The sequence below is a fragment of the Sebastes umbrosus genome, chromosome 5, assembly GCF_015220745.1.
Source record: "Sebastes umbrosus isolate fSebUmb1 chromosome 5, fSebUmb1.pri, whole genome shotgun sequence".
In the NCBI taxonomy this organism is placed as follows: domain Eukaryota; kingdom Metazoa; phylum Chordata; class Actinopteri; order Perciformes; family Sebastidae; genus Sebastes; species Sebastes umbrosus.
The window spans coordinates 30,926,177-30,943,810 of record NC_051273.1 but is presented as its reverse complement, the minus strand read 5'-3'; the positions used below and the strand labels follow the sequence as shown (position 1 = coordinate 30,943,810).

The 17,634-nt window shown below is 38.7% G+C and overlaps 1 protein-coding gene across 4 annotated transcripts in view; it reads right to left on the bottom strand.

Annotated features, from left to right (window-relative positions):
- Positions 1-17,634, bottom strand: part of znf644b (zinc finger protein 644b) — a 58,325-nt gene that overhangs the window by 37,251 nt on the left and 3,440 nt on the right. The window lies entirely within an intron of this gene.

Below are 17,634 nucleotides of genomic sequence, written 5' to 3'. Positions count from 1 at the left end.
TATAGGACTTAAGCCTGCTTTATAATTAAAAAACATGAAAATATCACTTTTTTTATAATATGGGACCTTTAAATCAATATTTAGCCTATTTTTTCTCGCACAGAGACAAGCAGACTGGGTCTAATAATCATGTGGGTAAACCAACATTTGAAAAAGAATTATTGCAATTTATTATTTATTTAAGTTAGCCATGTTACTGTAAACAGGGAAAAGTAGTAGGGGAGAGCGGGGTCAGTGTGGACACTTTTGTATCAACACCAAATAACCCTCCATTACTCACAGACTGCTTGAACTGTAATGAAAATAATTTGATCCCTGAACAGATGCAGGTGTCTGCTAACAGTTTATCAAGTTTTTTTAGAGCACAAACCCAAACGTAAAAGACACAATTTTGTTAAATGTACAAGGAGTCCATTTCCCAAAATTTCTGCCTCCCCGGGTCAGTTGGGACACCTTATTCTGGGATAAAAACAATACAATTAAATTGGAAAAAATGCAGTCTAAATTTGAACACCTTATATTTATAATTACATTTCTTTGATAAAAAAAAAAAAAATTATAAAATTATTATATTTTCATAAATTGCGAAGATATTGACTTTGGCAAATAAGGGATTCTGACTGGCTGCCACTTGCATTAAAACATTTACTCAGTGACTTCACATGGGGTCTTACTCAATTAGGAAAAGCCTTTGTTTTCGTTTGTCTGTTTTTTGTTGATTTTTAGGTAGGAACTATAAAAAATACTGTCCCAACTGTTTCATGGAGAGCAGACTGCTAACGTTAGCATCAACTGAAAATAAGCTTTCCAAAAAATATTTTTTTGTATGCGGCATAACTAAAAACCGTATGGTTACAAAAGAGTCAAATATAAAAGAGCCAAAAACATATCTATACACTGTATATTTCAAAAATGTGAGTAATAGTCAGAAGGTCTCCACTTTAAGGTTGAAAGTGAGGAGGGTGTGGCTGAGTATGAGCATGGTGAATGGCATAGACGTAGTTGCTTTCTAACTTGCTTAAAAGGCACTATCCCAACTGTCCCCGCTCTCCCCTACTGCTGTGTTCAGTTGCTCTGTTGCTCTCTTCTGGGTTTAACAAACCACAACAGTGTTATCCACAGTGTAACATGGACAGAAAGGGTTAAATGTGTCTTGTGTGACCATGAACTGAATTTCAAAACGGTTGTAATGAAAGTTTCACTGCATGATATAAATGTCCTACTGTTGTATATTTAATGTCAAGCTTCAATCCTGATTTAAATTGTAGGATAATGATGCAGAATGCATGCTGGAGATACATTATTAATACTGTCGCATGTTGTTTTTTTTCTTGCCCGAGTGTTATTTTCATGATTCTACAGAAAAACCATCAGCCATTTCAAACCTCATCATGCAGTCAAGGGGGAGAAAATATCATGTCAGCATCAATGTGTTTTAGAACAGGTGTTATTTATTACAATGATCATTTCTTTTAATATAACTTAACGTGATTCCCATCAAACTATCCAGGAACACAAGCTAAACTAATATGTTTAAATTTCTGTCCCTGCCATCTTATTAGAAGACATCCAAAATATCTGGATCATGTTTAGATACAAGGTTACACTGATATCTATCAACACGGGAGTGGGCACATCGGCTTACTTTATGCAAATGTATGTATATATTTAGTATTGTAAATCAATTAACAACACAAAACAGTGACAAATAATAACAGCTGTCAGTGTGTCAGTGTGCCGAGTTGACTATGACTTGCCCCAAACTGCATGTGATTATCATAAAGTGGGCATGTCTGTAAAAGGGAGACTCGTGGGTACCCATAGAACCCATTTTCATTCACACATCTTGAGGTCAGAGGTCAAGGGACCCCTTCGAAAATGACCATGCCAGTTTTTCCTCGCCAAAATTTAGGTTGTTAGTACCACTGGATTCCTCAGGTTTTCTAGTTTCATATGATGCCAGTATCTTCACTCTAGCTTTAAAACTGAGCCCGCTGCAAAAAAATCACAAGTTGCGTTAATGCGTCAATTAATAAGTGGAGTTATATATAAAAGCAGATATTCCAAACCCATGATATACTTTTACTGTGTAATAACATTTGTTCAGTGCATTGAGAGAAACACAGTCTGTGTGTGGTATCTGCAGTGGTTGATTGGAGTGGTAATTCTCATATTCATATACACATGAAATATTGATTGGATAAAGCAAACAACTAACAAATCTTTGAATGTACATTGCTCCAGTGGCTGCTATTATCAACAAGAAATAATCTGCAGACAACTCAAATTTCCTCCGAATCTGTTGAATATTTATAGAGTGGGCAAAATATGACTTATTTATTTTAACTAAATTATTAAATGTGTGGAATGCAGATCATTAATCATTAATATTGATATATTGAGAAACTGTAAGACATAAATATTTGTGCATAAATATTTATCTACTCCACGCCAGTGCGTATTAGCTCTCGGTTTAGCTCCTTATTCAACAGAGATCTGTTTCTTTCAAAGCTATTTCCAAGTCACTTACTGTATTTGTGCTTGCCTCACTGTGATCTGAGCTTATCATCGTACCCACCCAGATGGCAGCAAACACAAAGCATTTCCGAGGAGTGCGTTGTCTTTCTGTGCGAGATATAGGGATTGACACAAGCCCTCTGTTTTCAGAGCATGAAGTAATTCTTTTAATGGCCTGCCAACTGCGCACTCCAAAGTTTGATTTTGCTCTGCAAAATGAGAGCAAAAATCTTGAACAATTTATTATGCTGTTTGTGCCTCGCTTCACTAGTTATCGTCTGCAATTTATTTCCTACCTTGGGGTACTGCAAGCCATTTTTCTCCATTTTCAGTGGCTCACTTTTTTTTTTCTTGATCCTGCATGCTGCTGACTAAACTCCTGCCTCCAGCCATGGTGTTGGAACATCACAGAAAACTACATCATTATACTGAAGCTAGTTAACAAAGAGAGGCAGAGAACCAGTTTAAATCACGGGGCACAAGACAGTACGAGGGATTACTGAGTTCACTAACTCCGATGCAGCTATTCATAGCCCGTCTCTCAGGTGAAATGGCTCACTAATGAAGGCTGTTTCAGACCTCGGTTTCAATTCAAGGTCGGCACCTGACCACTCTTCGCTATTTGAAATTCATTTTTCTTCTGTAATGAATTATGCTTTAGTTCAAACGTGAGTCCCATGTCTGCATCAGCTGAGCACCAGTGATGACCTTTTTTCATTTCCATTCATTGACATGTATTAATACATTATTTACACCTGTGCTTTCCTGACCGTGACATGTCATAATGTCTGTCCATGAAAAAGGCCTGATACTTATGTTAAAACATGATTTATCTGAGACTTAAAAGATGAAGTCACCTGTGGTCATAGACTTGAGAGTCAGCAGAGGAGCTATGCTCAGTGCTGCACTATAACACACATGATGCAGCTATTGCAGATGAAAGAACCTAGTTTATCAGTGAAATCTTAATTCTAAAACTGAAAAGCAAGCAGCAAAGAACTAGTGCACCGTAGAACATATAAAGAGTATCCATCATTTAATGTATTTAATAAGTTGCAGTGGTGGCAAAAAGTCAAATTCAGGCCCTTTACTTAAAGGGAACATATCATGCTCATTTTCAGGTTCATACTTGTATTTTGTGTTTCTACTAGAACATGTTAACATGCTTTAATGTTCAAAAACATTATTTTTCTCATAATGTCTGTCTGTTTGAATATACCTGTCTGAAACGCTGTATTTTAGTGCCCGTCTCTTTAAGACCCCCCTCCTGAAAAAGCTTAGTCTGCTCCGATTGGCCTGTGAGGAAAAATATAGTGCATCTTTGCAAAGGTAGGCTACGTTCAAAATCAACGTTATCGACTAAAATCGACCCAAACAGGAAAAGTTAACAGTGTTTGGTTTGTCCGTTCTGGGCTGCTGTAGAAACATGGTGGACGGGAGGTGAGGTGGATGGGTCCAACAAACACAGGACTTTCAGCCAGGAGAACAGTGTGATGTTTTGTTTTGTAAGTTAAGTTAGTGACGTTTTGTGACGTGTTTTCCGTACTGATGTTATGTTATTTCCCTACATATTTTACTACCTAAAATACCTAACTAAGTGATTTTATTGCCTAAACCTAAGTGAATGGCTTTGTTGCCCCCTGCTGGTACTGCACCTTCATACGTGTGAAATATTCATGCCTAAACAAGGCAAATCCTTACAATGATACACTATCCTCTGGTGTACAGGTGGGTCTATTACATGCTTTGGCGTGATACCGGTTTGCCACAATATAAAACTCTTCTATTATTAGTAGACATTGTGTATCAAAAATGAAACTTTAGTAAATGTACAGAAATATTTTCAAAATGTAATTAATGTATCAAAAGTAAAAGTATTCTTTATGCAGCAGAATATATATTCAAGTGATATTGAGTCTTGAAGTGCTTCTCCAGCCTGTTCTGCGCTCAGTATTGTACTTCTATTAAGTCAGGGGCCTCAGAAGAGACAGATTTTAAGGAAAAAGAATGGTCAAAATCAAAGCAGCAAAGGCCTAAATACCCTGACTTTTGATATGCGTCTCTCAAATGCTCTTCAAACTCCACACTGCCAGTTTGTAACAACTTCCTTCTGTTATAGATCTGTTATCTCCGAGCCAAAACTGAAATAACCATGATGAAATCATAAAGTTCTTTTCTTAGACATGACAACGCTCCTCCAGAGCCACAGAGGACATTATAATGAGGAGTAATACTCTCCTCATCATCATTTGTAAAATCAGTGGCTTCCCCCTTTAACTTACATCTTTAAAAATAACTATGGACTTTGCACAAGTACATGAGTGCATTATAAATTCAACAATGCAGCTATAACATGAACCACGTCAAGTATATAGCATGTAATGATAATATACTAGATGTTTTGAACACCCTTTAATCCCTGCAGTAGTATGAATTGACCACAAGGTGGCAGAGGGAAGCCTGCTGTGTCCATTCCTAGTGTGCCTTTTGAAATGAGTCTTATTAACTACCATTTAAATCACTGCTCACAAATTGTATTTTGATATGCAAAACGCTTTTTAAACGCATATTATATGCTGTTTTAATCCTTAATATCAGTAAATATGGCATATTAGGGCTTTTAATATTCTTAAGAGATTACCAGGCATTACTCATTGCCTGCCTGTGTGCTTATGCCGGGTTTCAGCATTATCAAATATTAATTCTTCTAAACTTGCTCTTTTAAGAGGACTTCTTTGATGTTGATGTAATTTTTCATCAGCTAAGCAGATCTCACACAGTGGTATCTTTTGGAGATCAGTGGGCCATAATTCATTGATGAGGCATGTGGAGCGCAGATACTCACATCCTTAATGCTTATGCAAGATCTCAAGCAGTTCTTAGCTGTGGGATGGAGATAACCGAGTGGTGTGGTGCTGGGCTGCTACAGCAGACTGGTTTTAAAGGGCTAAGTAGAGGGCGAGGGAAACTAATCTGTGTGCACTTTGTTTTAAAGGAGAACTACGCCCATTTTCAAAATTCATACATGTTATTCCTATGGTCTAAGACAGTGCAAAAAATATTAGTAAACATGAACAACTCTCTCCCAAATCCAAAAACTAGAGTGCTGAAACTCAAACTTGTGATGTCATTGGGTATAAATTGTGGACCTGCTCCACAGACAATGAATAGGGAGAGATGTTATAGATGTTCTAGACACTGAGAGCACCCAGGGGGATGTTCTGAGTATACAGCACAGTCTCACTTCAGTTAGTGAAATAGTCACAAAATGTAATCTATTTGATTCATGTACATAGACACAAATTTTCCTTTTTTTCAGGACACTCAGCACGACTTTCAAAAATTTATTTTTTGTGCATTTTCCTACGAATGATTCCAGCAATACGTGACAAAGATTTCAATTTCCGTTCCATTTTTTTCAAAATAAAACTACTTAGGTTTAGGAAAATATCGACTTGGTTAGGCTTTGGCAACAAAACTACTTAGTTAGGTTTAGGAAAAGATTGCGGTTTGGGTTTAAATAACACCGGAAGTGCTGTAATTTAAGTACGGCTTCTGGTTTCACACGGGACACAAACACCGTCTCCTGGGCGAAAGTCCTGCGAAAAGTTTGCTCCGGCTGGTGGGCGGTGCTTGGTATTTCCTCAATTAATCTCAATGTGGCTGCCGGGTCACAAACTTTCAAATTTTACATCTAAACAGTACACTAAAAGATGTTTCTGAAAAAATTTAATTATATTTGCTTCAAACTGCCTACTGCTGCTTTAATGTAGGTGGCATTCCCCTTTCATTTTAAAGCTTAAAATCAGCCAGAGAAGTCATTTACAGACCGTGTAGACGTTAGGATAGATTAGAAACATCAGGGCTTCACACACAAAAGCTTCGCAGGCCTCATTTCTAAATCCGTTAACAGCTGAAGGTCAAAGTCATTAAAAAAAACAAATTTTTTGTCACCACTATGAAATAAACAAGCAGCACTACTTTGATTCCAGTCATGTTTCTTTGGCAGCGAGAAAAAAAAAATCAGGAAGAATATTACAGAGGCAATTATGGCAAAAACAGAAAGTTTAAGGTTACCATTATTAAATTATTCATTTTTGACAATGTCGGCCCTCGGAGTTTGGGAATTGATCTCTCTGTAAACACGCTAAAGCAAGCGAGATTGACACAAATTGCGAAGACGAAGCCCTCTTTTCGAGCACTCATGCTTTCTCTTTCATGTTGCCTCGCTGTGGGGGCTGAACACTGCTAATATGAAAAAAAGTGGGAAGACCTTGGGCGAGTAACACGGGCTGATTAGTTTTGTACACTGGAGACGAGGAGCGCTTTGGAGTCTGCGATGCTATTTGTTTTCTCCTCGCAATATATCTGAGGAAGAGAAATAAAGAGAATGCTTAAAAGTTTCACCGATTGTGTTTGTTCTCTTCAAAGTGCAGAGAAATCTTGTGTGTGTCAGATGTTGTATGCTCATTATTCCAATAAGCCCATTTTTGCCTCCCGTGATTGCTCTATAAAGAGAATAGTGGATGACCCCTGGCTCTGTTGTTAAGTTAATGCTTTTGCACACACAATGCTGGTTTGGGTAACAGTGAGGTTACGGCGGGACCCCCCCCCCCCCCCCCCCGTCTGCCTTGTTATCCTGGACTCGATGAGAATGTGGCCCCTTTGGATCTGCTTGAGTTGGTAATCACACAAGAAAAACAAGGCTTGTTTGGGCCCTTTCTGTAAAGTTTCTCACTAATGGGATAATTGATTGACAGTCTTTGAGCTTTCATGCAGCTGATTTATTTACTGTTGCACTTGCATGCTGCAACACTTTCAATTTAATTGAGAAGCAATTGGGTATAAGGGCAACGCCGCCATAGGGGGAAATCAAGTGATGGGACTGTTTTAATGATTCCCCCGCCAGAGAAGTTAGATCCACAGTGAACCCTGTCTCTTTGCACTCTGATCTCGCAGTGGCAGCACGTTGCGAGTTGCTCCTAGCCATCATCTTCTATCTGTGAAATCTCATCCCAGTTGTATATATATATATGTTGGCATCCAGCTGGCTGCTCTGTGTCAATTTCAATATCAAAGATTAATTCTTTTGTTTTTCAGACAGCAGTGGTGCAGGAGTTTCACTTGGAGTGTGGCAGCATGTGATGTACTTTTTTCTCGCTCAGCGGCCTCGGCCAGTTCTTCTCTAACTCTTTGGCACGATAAAGCGCGCGCAGACGAGCCAAGCAGCTTCCTGTACATCCAGCTGCTGTAATAAATGTGCTACAGTACTCGGGACTGTACTAGTACTGCTGCTGTGGAATTCAGACTTTGGCTGTTGGTCGCAGTCTGCACTCCTCCACACACACACACACACACACTCATCACCCCTCTTCACTGCTGAAGTGTCTGTCTGAGCTGGAGGGCTTCCATTAGGTTCAAGTGCATCTTAAAGTACACTGCACCATGTTTTTAGTACACTGTGTGCACGAATTCAAAGAATACAAACACTCATTTAAAGTTTTAGGTTTAAAATATTTTGACTAGTAGTGTTTTTTTCTCAACAAATTTATGATACATACAGCAGCTGTGGTAAAAGATGGTCATTCCCAAAAACTAGGTCGCGACCTCCAGGTGGGTCAAATCAATTTCTTCCATCGTTTTTTAACATTTATAGCTGCAGCACACCTTTGTGCCACATGAGGAGCCTGAATGTTTGTATTGTTCTGACAATTGTAGCCTACTTATAACATTGAATCTAATATGAAAGACTAGAGTACATTTAGAGTTTGTTTTACTGATGAGAGTTAAAAACGAGAGCCTGTTATCTCCAACTTAATGCATTTACAGCGCAAACCGCTTAAAGTGATCATAGTTATAGTGATCAACAGCTTATATGGATCAAAAAGCTTGAGACAGTACCATTCCTATACAAATGCTGTTTAAATAATACGCTTTGTAGTAATCAAATAGTCCGCTTACAGTGTTCATTTTGGGTCTTTTCATACATGACAACACATATGGAAAAAATGTATATACAGTATATTATATTTTATTTTTCATATTAGGCAATGATAGCCTAAAGTTTATTTTCATGCCTGTTTAAAATTTCAAGCTGTGGCTTGGTAGCCTATCTCTACTACTGACATTACTGTATTTGTAAACAGCACAATACTGTTTTAGGCTATAGCCTGATTAAAATTTGAACTACAGTAAATTATATTTTAAATATAGTACTGAACTGTATTATGGGATATTTGAATTAAACACAGTACAGTATACGGTAATTTGAAAAGGGTTTGAAACAGTCAATAAAGTTAAGTAAATAGTGAAGCTGTTTGTTTCATTACTTTATATTCATATAATACATATACAAATGCCATATAGGTAGTAATCTGCATGAGAAATAGAGAAAAAGAAAACAACGTTTAGAATAATCATCCGCTTACAATCAATATGACCCAAACAAATGTGATCACTATAAGAGTTTTCCACTGTATTTGGTCTATAAGTATTTAATATGTATACATTTCTTCAATAACTCCTGTATTAAACAAAGTTGTGATTTATCAAACGTAAATATATCTTCAAAATGTCTGGTTTACCTATTCAAGATAATATACGGTGATGTTGAAATGGCAGTAAAAATGGTCTGGAATGTTCATTTACGCACAAATTTGCTCTTAAGATTTATAGATAAGGCCTATTGTGAATTGGGTCATGACCTTTTGTCATTTTTGAAAAGTGGGTCCTCCAGAAAAAAAAAGTTTGGGAAACACTGGTAAAAGAGAAACAGCCAGGGTGGATGAATGTGTACAATAGTCTAATGTCGAAAAAATTTCAAGCCTAATGCAATTAAATTATGTAATGATTCAATGAAATCTGAGATGAGGCCACCACTGCCCTTGGGTAAATGATTTTTCAAGTTGCTAAAACACAAATTTATAACTCACTATAACTATAAACATATGATTCCCTTGTGCCTCTTTTATCAGGTATTACCAACATTATTATTTGGGCCATCCATGCAATAGATGTAGGGGAGAGAGCAGGTCGCTTGGGACACTTTTGTATCGACACAAAATAACATATTTACACACTACTTGAACACTAATGGAAATAATTTTGATCCCTCAACAGATACAGCCGTCATCTCTTAAACTATCAAGTTTTTTAGAGCCCAACCCAAACGTGAAGGCACAATTTTGTTAAATGTACAAGGAGTGCGTTTTCCCCAAATTCTGCCTCCCCGGGTCAGTTGAGACATCTTGTTCTGGGCAAAAAAATAATAATTTAAATTTAAAAATAAATTGAACATCTTGTTGTGTCAGTGTTACTTGTTGACACATTTCTTTGAGAAAAAGGAAACATTTGTAAAATGATTATATTTTCATTAAAAACCGAGATATAGAAATTGTCAATAAAGTGTTTTTGAGTTGCCTTTGTCTTGTTTTTGTCTGTTTTTTAACACTGGTATAAACTGATAGGCCAGAAAATAAGCTTTCCAACAATATGTTGAAAAAGAACTAAAGAGCCATAATGTTCATTTCAAAACTGTGAGGAATAATCAGAAGGTCTCCACTTTGAGGTTGAAAGTGAAGAGGGTGTGGGCTGACTATGAGCATGGTGAATGGCATAGACATAGTAACTGTTCCAACAGACCTCTCTTTTCCCTATATGCAAATACAAATATATACATACTCTAACACTTTCTACCTCTCCTTTGTTATCAGTGGATGTAATCCTCAGTGTTATATGGATATGGATAACTGTCCTCTTGTCTTTTTTGATAGAAACAATTGTGTAAATCACACTAATAATTCAAATGCTACCTCATATTGTGTATGATTTACCACAGAATTAGGCAGCTGAAACATTTTCTATCATCCTGCTGTAAACTCTAATGGCATTTTATTTCCACTAGAGGGTACTGCAGATGAGCCAATTCCTCCCAGTGCCTTCCCTCTGCTACCCTTCCATTTACTGGTTAGCTGAGCAATAATATACATATAGAGCCGAGAAGCCTTTAGTGATGCTGCATTAACTATGTATAGGCTAATGCTTGTAACATGTATTATATCTAGACTGTGTATAATATACAATAACTTATGCATCTCTGAATAATCTCTGAGCACACCAGTGCATATGTGTGCAAGTCTGTTGCTTCAATGTATGCATACATGCACATATAAAGCACACATTTGTGCATCTGGCAAGCATGTGTGTGCAACTACAAAGAGCTGGGTCGGTGCCAGTGTGTGTGCGCACACCTGAAGTTTGTGGTGATAAGACAAAGTTTTATAGTGGAACTTCACTGACCTCAGCACAGAGAGAAAGATGATGTTGTGTGTGTGTTATCTCATCTCACACTTTGTCCTGAATGATCTCATCATGACAGCTTCACCTCCTGACAATCTCTCTTTTTGTCTTGTACGTGTTGACATGTGTATACACACTTGGAGCACTGGTTCCAGCTTATTCTGAGAAAGTCTGTATGACAAAGTCCGAGCTCCACTCCACTCATCACCTTTTATTAGGAGAAGATTTGGACCTGGTCATCCTCTGGGACAGCTTGGCTCTCCTTCCCCTTACATCCCTCTCCAAGCTTCACTCTGATGGTTTGTCTGCTGCAAACGTCCCTCCCCATCCCAGATATTACGCAGGGTGAGCTCAGCCTGACGTTGCGCAACCCTCTCTGCTGGTTCTCGTCCAACACAAACCTTTTCTTCCTCTACAGTGTGTTGCCACGGCCCTCTGCGGTGCCAATGAACACATCTCAGGCAGCAGCAAAAACTACACGCTGTGCCATCTGTAATCACGGGGTGGTTTCTCTGAGCGAGCAAGAACAAGCGATGGCTTCACTGCCCCCTCATAATGACCTGATTTAGATGATCAATAAACACCACGCATATTTGTTTGTGTTGGAACACGAGCCACGCTCCTCCGTGACCTTTCATTGTGCTGTTGAAGGGTGATCACCGGCTGCGGTATTATTATGGATTATTGGATCATTTGAGGTGTTGAATGATGCCACACATCTTTTTGGAGGTATACCAAGCACAACTGACTGGATGGAAGTGCTGGTTCTGAGCCAGGACTCAGTGGAAGGACTACATCTCCCAGCTGGCCTTCGGGAGCAGCTGGAGGAAGCTGCAGGAGAAATACTGTAGATGTGGGCTTTTTTTGGCCTCTGTAGCCGTGTTATGATTAGCCTTTTGGAGTATCTCAGTTATGTGTTGCGCATGTAAACATCTTACAGTGGTTTCAGAAACCTGGATATGCTTTTAGGATTATTTTTTTTAACATAACCTGTGAACTAAAGTAGCTAAAGCTGCAGTCGGTAACTTCTTTATATTTGTCACTATATCCTGACAGTAGTACATGAGACAGATAAAAGAGAAAGAGAGAGAGAAAGAAAATCAGGTTCCTCTGCCTCCCCTTAGTGGTCCTAATGGCATTTACAAAATTCCACCATGCCCGAAGCAAAGCAACCAATCCGAGCCAAGGAGTCTCTACAGCAGCTGTCAATCACTGCTTGCGAAGCTCATGAACTCTGAATCATCTATCAAACTAGGCATGACTACTGTAATGTTACTGTAATGTCTATTTCTCACCTCAAATGTTTTCAGAAACATTATTTTAGTGTACGGTTTAGCTGTAAAATTTGAGTTTTCTGTTTCTGAAAACATTTGAGAAATAGGCATTACAGTAACATAATATTGATTCATATTTGATCAGCGCTGCCTAGTTTGACCGTCTGATCGGAGTTCACGAGCTTCGCGAGCAGTGACCGACAACTTCGTTATGCTGTGTTCACACTACGAGCGACAGTTAACAGGCTACAAGTCATTTTCAATAGAAGTCGGTGACATGAAGCCACAAACTGACACCCTACAGATCGAATTTTAGCTGGTCTCAACTATTTTTAAGTGCTCGAATGACGCGGTGAAGCATCAACCAATCATATGTTTTTGTTTCACCCTGTTCCGTTACATCTTTAAAAAAATGCAGTTAGCAAGTTCCCAGTGATATTTAACAACGTAACTACATCAACGAGCGCTTGAGCAACACTTCAGCGGCGACTTGCCGACAATGTAGCTCGGTCACGCTTGGCCGCTTTGTTGCTTTTGTCACTCCTAGTGTGAACATAGCAAAAGAGATTCCTTGGCTCTGATTGGTTGTTTTCCTTGGTGTGGTGGAATTGTGCAAATGCCATTAGGAGCACTAGGAGGAAGCAGATGAACATGATTTCTTCATAAAATATATGTCTCATTTTCTACTGTCAGGCTATAGCGACAGTTTGAGCAATTACGATAAAAAGTTATTTTTTATAAAAGTTACCAACTGCAGCTTTAATGATGTGCTCTTTGGCCATGGAAGTCTGTTAGTTACTGTAAGTAAGCCAGTTAGAGAGACATGCTAACAATTGCAGTTAACATTAGAGTAGGTAATCACGCTGTTTAATCCATTCCTAACACTTTTGGATTTAGAAAGGAAAAAGTTGGAAAATGATTTCCTTTAACGTGTCCCCATCTTTCTTGATAAAACGGTGGATGGATGGAGCTTAGGTTTGTCTGAGGCCGATCACCAGACATCCACAGCGACCTTTTGGCCCAAAACGCGAGCAGAGCTCTGCAGCGTTCTTGTGAGGATGAATTATTCCTCTCTGTCCCGACACCACTCCTCCGGGAGTCGCTCCCTCCACACATCTGGATCACTGAGCATCTTTTTTTTTTCCTCTCCTGTCCTTGCGCTAGGGTCATTAGCATTAATCTGCAATGCAACGTCTGTGAGTCCCTCTTTATTTCAACATATTTCCTCCTCCCTCTGCCCTCTATGATTTGGTGTCTACTCACTGGGCTTACACCAGGCAGCCAAGTCTCTGCCGGTCGCAGATGTTTTTGCCGCTCCGTGGGGAAGAGCAGGTGGCTGCAGGTACAGGATACGACCACAGCTTCCTGAAGAGGGGCAGTCTTAGAAAATGGCATGCACTGTTTCAAAGAGCTCAACAACAGACACCACATTTACAAAAACCTAAACTTATTCCCGGTATAATAAAATAATACACCTGTGTTTAGTTTTCTGCTGCTCGTGGAGCTCATTCAAAGGATTTGTTATTCTCTTAGGCAATTTCCTGTTTACTGTGCTGAATGTGAGCGTACATGTGACAGTAGTCTGTCTGTGAAACCGAAGACAGCTGATGTAATTTCCTTTACTTAACACCCTTCAAGTCACATGAAGGAAAATGGCCTCAACCTGGAAACATCTGGCTCAGATAAGATAGACTATACGCGAGCACGTTCAAATCACAGCGCACGAAGAAACCCAATAACAACTGCACAACTCACTGTGACGGGATTAACTCCCTCTAGAGCTCCGCAGAATCAACTTTTTTAGCAGCTATACAAACTGAATGACTTTGATAAGGCAGATACTGGCTCGCGCCATGCAAAGATTGAGTTTAAAATGTGAACCAGGCTCAGGAAACTGTGTGTGGGGGAGCCAACCAACGGCCTAATTGTCAGTTGTGGCTTATCTAATGGTCCAAATATGCTTTATAAGAGCAGAGGGAGCTTTTTTGTGTGGACACCGCAGTTTTGATCACAACAGAGCCTGAATTTTAATGATTGCCCACGTGATTACTTTTACCCCTGGGAACGGAGATTTGGTGCTATACCACACGAGCTACGCCGGCGTCATTAACCGCGCAGTTTATAGCAAAGAAGGTCCCTATCCGCTCTGAGCTTGCCACAAGCACGCGGTCTGCATTTTTACACAACACACTACATTTCCTTGGCACCACAGTAATCAGTGTGTGATGCATATCTGGACTAAACTGGCATAATGTGAAGGTTTTACGCCAAATCCTTCATGAATTACTCTTATCAGTTTCAAAGTCCCACTTAAATATATCAACTCAAATGCCTATTTATTTCAGAATCTGACCACCATAGATAGCATCATGTTTCTTTTCTTAGCTCAGTACCCTGCAGCCGTGCAAATAACACAAGACTTATTCATCTCAGCAGATTTTTTTAAAATCCTTGGGGTTGAATTATTTGTGGTGGGCAGATTAGTTTCTGCAGAGATTACTGTAATTATGTCCAGTATCAACACATTCTCATTCCCAACTCGTCAAATACCCCTCAAGTACCCCTCTTGCGTTACTTTTGGACGCGTCAGGGACAGCGTGCCAATATATGCTTGTTACATGCAGAGAGTCCTTTCAAAAATAAACTTCCGTTTTCACAGGAAGTTAGGTTTAGGCAGTGGCAAACTGTGGCCCTGGGCCTTCAATAGGACCATGGGACCGCACGTGGCAATAAACAATGAAACAAAGCAATACAAATAATAGCAGGAGCCCCATGTCACATGGAAGTTCTGCATATTAAAGGTTTTTTTTCCCTAAATGGCTTCACAACACACAAAGGCCATGCCACCAGCACACAAAGCTGGCTATATGACATCAGCACATTTAATTAGGACATTATTTTGTGAAAACAAATGATACAAGAAAATCATTTTGACTTATTTCACATATATTTTTAGCTGGAATAAATGTAAAATGTCTAGAATATTAATTTACTTCATGATGGATCCAATCCTTATCCAGTGTTTTTGTGTTGGTTTTATCTTAGACATACTAATACTTAATTTTAATGTAAAGTTAATATCTGCCAGGGGAATCCACTGAACATTTCATGTCCATGGTAAACTGCAAATTGTAGGTTTACAGTATATTTCTTACAACTTGCATAGAAAATGGTGATTATCAAATTGTTTTATCATTATGAATTATTGTGTTGACTAAACTGTTTAGGCAACACAACCACTTAGTCAGGGTTAGGAAATGGTTGTGGCTCACGACTAGGGATCATTTGACTCACGGGACTACGTGACATAATAGGTCACCAGTGACTTTCAATGGTCCTGGGTGAAAGTCTTGTGGTTGTTGACTCATTCACCACCCCACCAGCCCGCCCTCACGCTCTTAATACTTAACACATGCTCTGACCGTTGGATAATGCCGCGGGTGGGTTTACATTGGCGTTAGTTGAAAGCCCGATTCGTCATTTACAGATGCTAAAGGGAGCATCCATGTGTATCCTCATACAACGGTTCCTATGATATCTTACGAAAAATGATTCCTTGTTTTTTTGTGCGTTTTCCTACGAATGTCCAGCAACACTTGGCAATTTCCGCCTGTTTCATGTATACAGTCTTTTAAAAATAAACTTCTGTCTTCACAGGAAACAACTTGGTTAGGTTTAGGCACCAGAAGTACTTGATTAGGTTTAGGAAAAGATTGTGGTTTGGGTTAAAATTACTATGGACATGCTGGAACTGACGTTACGGGACAAATAAATCAATGTTGACTTTTGGTTTCACACGGGGTACAAACATTGGTCTCCTGGGTGAAAGTCTGGAGTTTTTGACCCATCCATCCACCCCGACGTTATCCCTAAGCTGCGTTCGTCACTCTTTATACTTCCTTGTTCACGATTACGTGGATTACATACAAATTGATTTTGTGGGATATATATGAATTACAGTGCATTACTTTTATTAGGTATAGCTACGAACGACAGTATGCACATCAAGACCTTTATTTCTGTACAGGGATTGTGTAAAGACATTTATTAAAGGGGACACTTACTTTTAAGGACTAACAACACAGTGTCAAAAAAAGTCCATAGTTCATATGGATTAGAGGGAATATGGGGGATAGCTGCTGAATGTTTGATGCCTTCCATGAAAGAGACTTTGCATCTGTGAGTAACTGACCACTGAAGTCTCTGGATCAACAGCGGAGCGAGAGATGAAGCTCCTGCAGGGCACTGATGAAGCTCTTGAAGGACTACAGTGGACTGTCCAGGTCCCAGATGACATGGACAACAGAGACCACCGCGCTACAGCTCCTCATTTGCAGCTCTGCGTGTTGCCCCAAAGGGTTGCTTTGATTTCTCAAGTACACGTCATACACACATCAATCAGGAAAGGTCACAATGTGGGCCTCGCTGACGTTTTAGTTCATATGCTGGTAAATGCTGAACTTTTTTAGCTTTTTATTTAATTCATTTTGTTAGTGGTTGTTTGATTATCAGACATTAGTTACTTGTATTTTAAAGAAATCAAAGAAGATAAAAAGAAGGAAAAATCTGTATCACTCAATAATTCCTTATTTTTAAATGAAAAAAAAATCTAAATATAGTATTATGCATTCAATTAACAATACCAACTTGATGACTCCTGAAGAATATTTAGTTTGAAGGAATACTGATTTTGCCTCAGGATAGTCTGGTTACAGGATTATTACCAACTCAGTGGCTCGTCTGTTAGGACAGATGAGCAAAGGCTGGAATTCCAGTCCCATCTTATAATATTGCATAGTTCAACTTCTGACAAAAGGATGAGACATCATAATTCCTGATTTCAATAATAATCCAACAAAGGCAAGTTAACTTCAAACACAATAACTGCAAACAATTTAGGAATTAAAACATAATTTTACCACTTAAAACTTAATCAGTACAGCAAATAAACTAAAATAATAAACCATTTAAATCAAAACATATCATATACACAGATAAACCATTGCAGGGATGAGGAATCCATATGAGACCAGCCAGCTGAACTAGCTGCCTTTAATGAAAAATCACTAATGAGGTGACAAAATTCCCAGAAACTCATGCGTCTTGGCCCTGAAGTCACCGCCTTTTCTATTTCCTGCAGAGGGACACAGTGATTATCTAATTCAATGACAAAGAGGCTCAAAAATCATTTGTGCATGTAAAACGTAACTCACACTTGGACTCATTTAAATTAAGAAGAAAACTAGCAACTACCTGCAGCTGTCGGATAGATTCAAATATGATCTGCCTTAAATTAAATGATCTGATAATAAAATTCCTCAAGTGCTAAAAATAAGAATTACTTAACACAAATTTTAATAATAGTATAAGGAAAGATTGAGTGTTGATTTTTGGAACAAACTGAAATTCTAAACATGTTCTCATAAAAATAACTACAGTATACATTTGTTATAGAAACAGGCGGGTTTAATGGTTTTCCTGAAGAGAAAAGGCTTTATCGGATGTTTAATTTAAGTTAAACTGATGTTTTATTGCTAATTATATG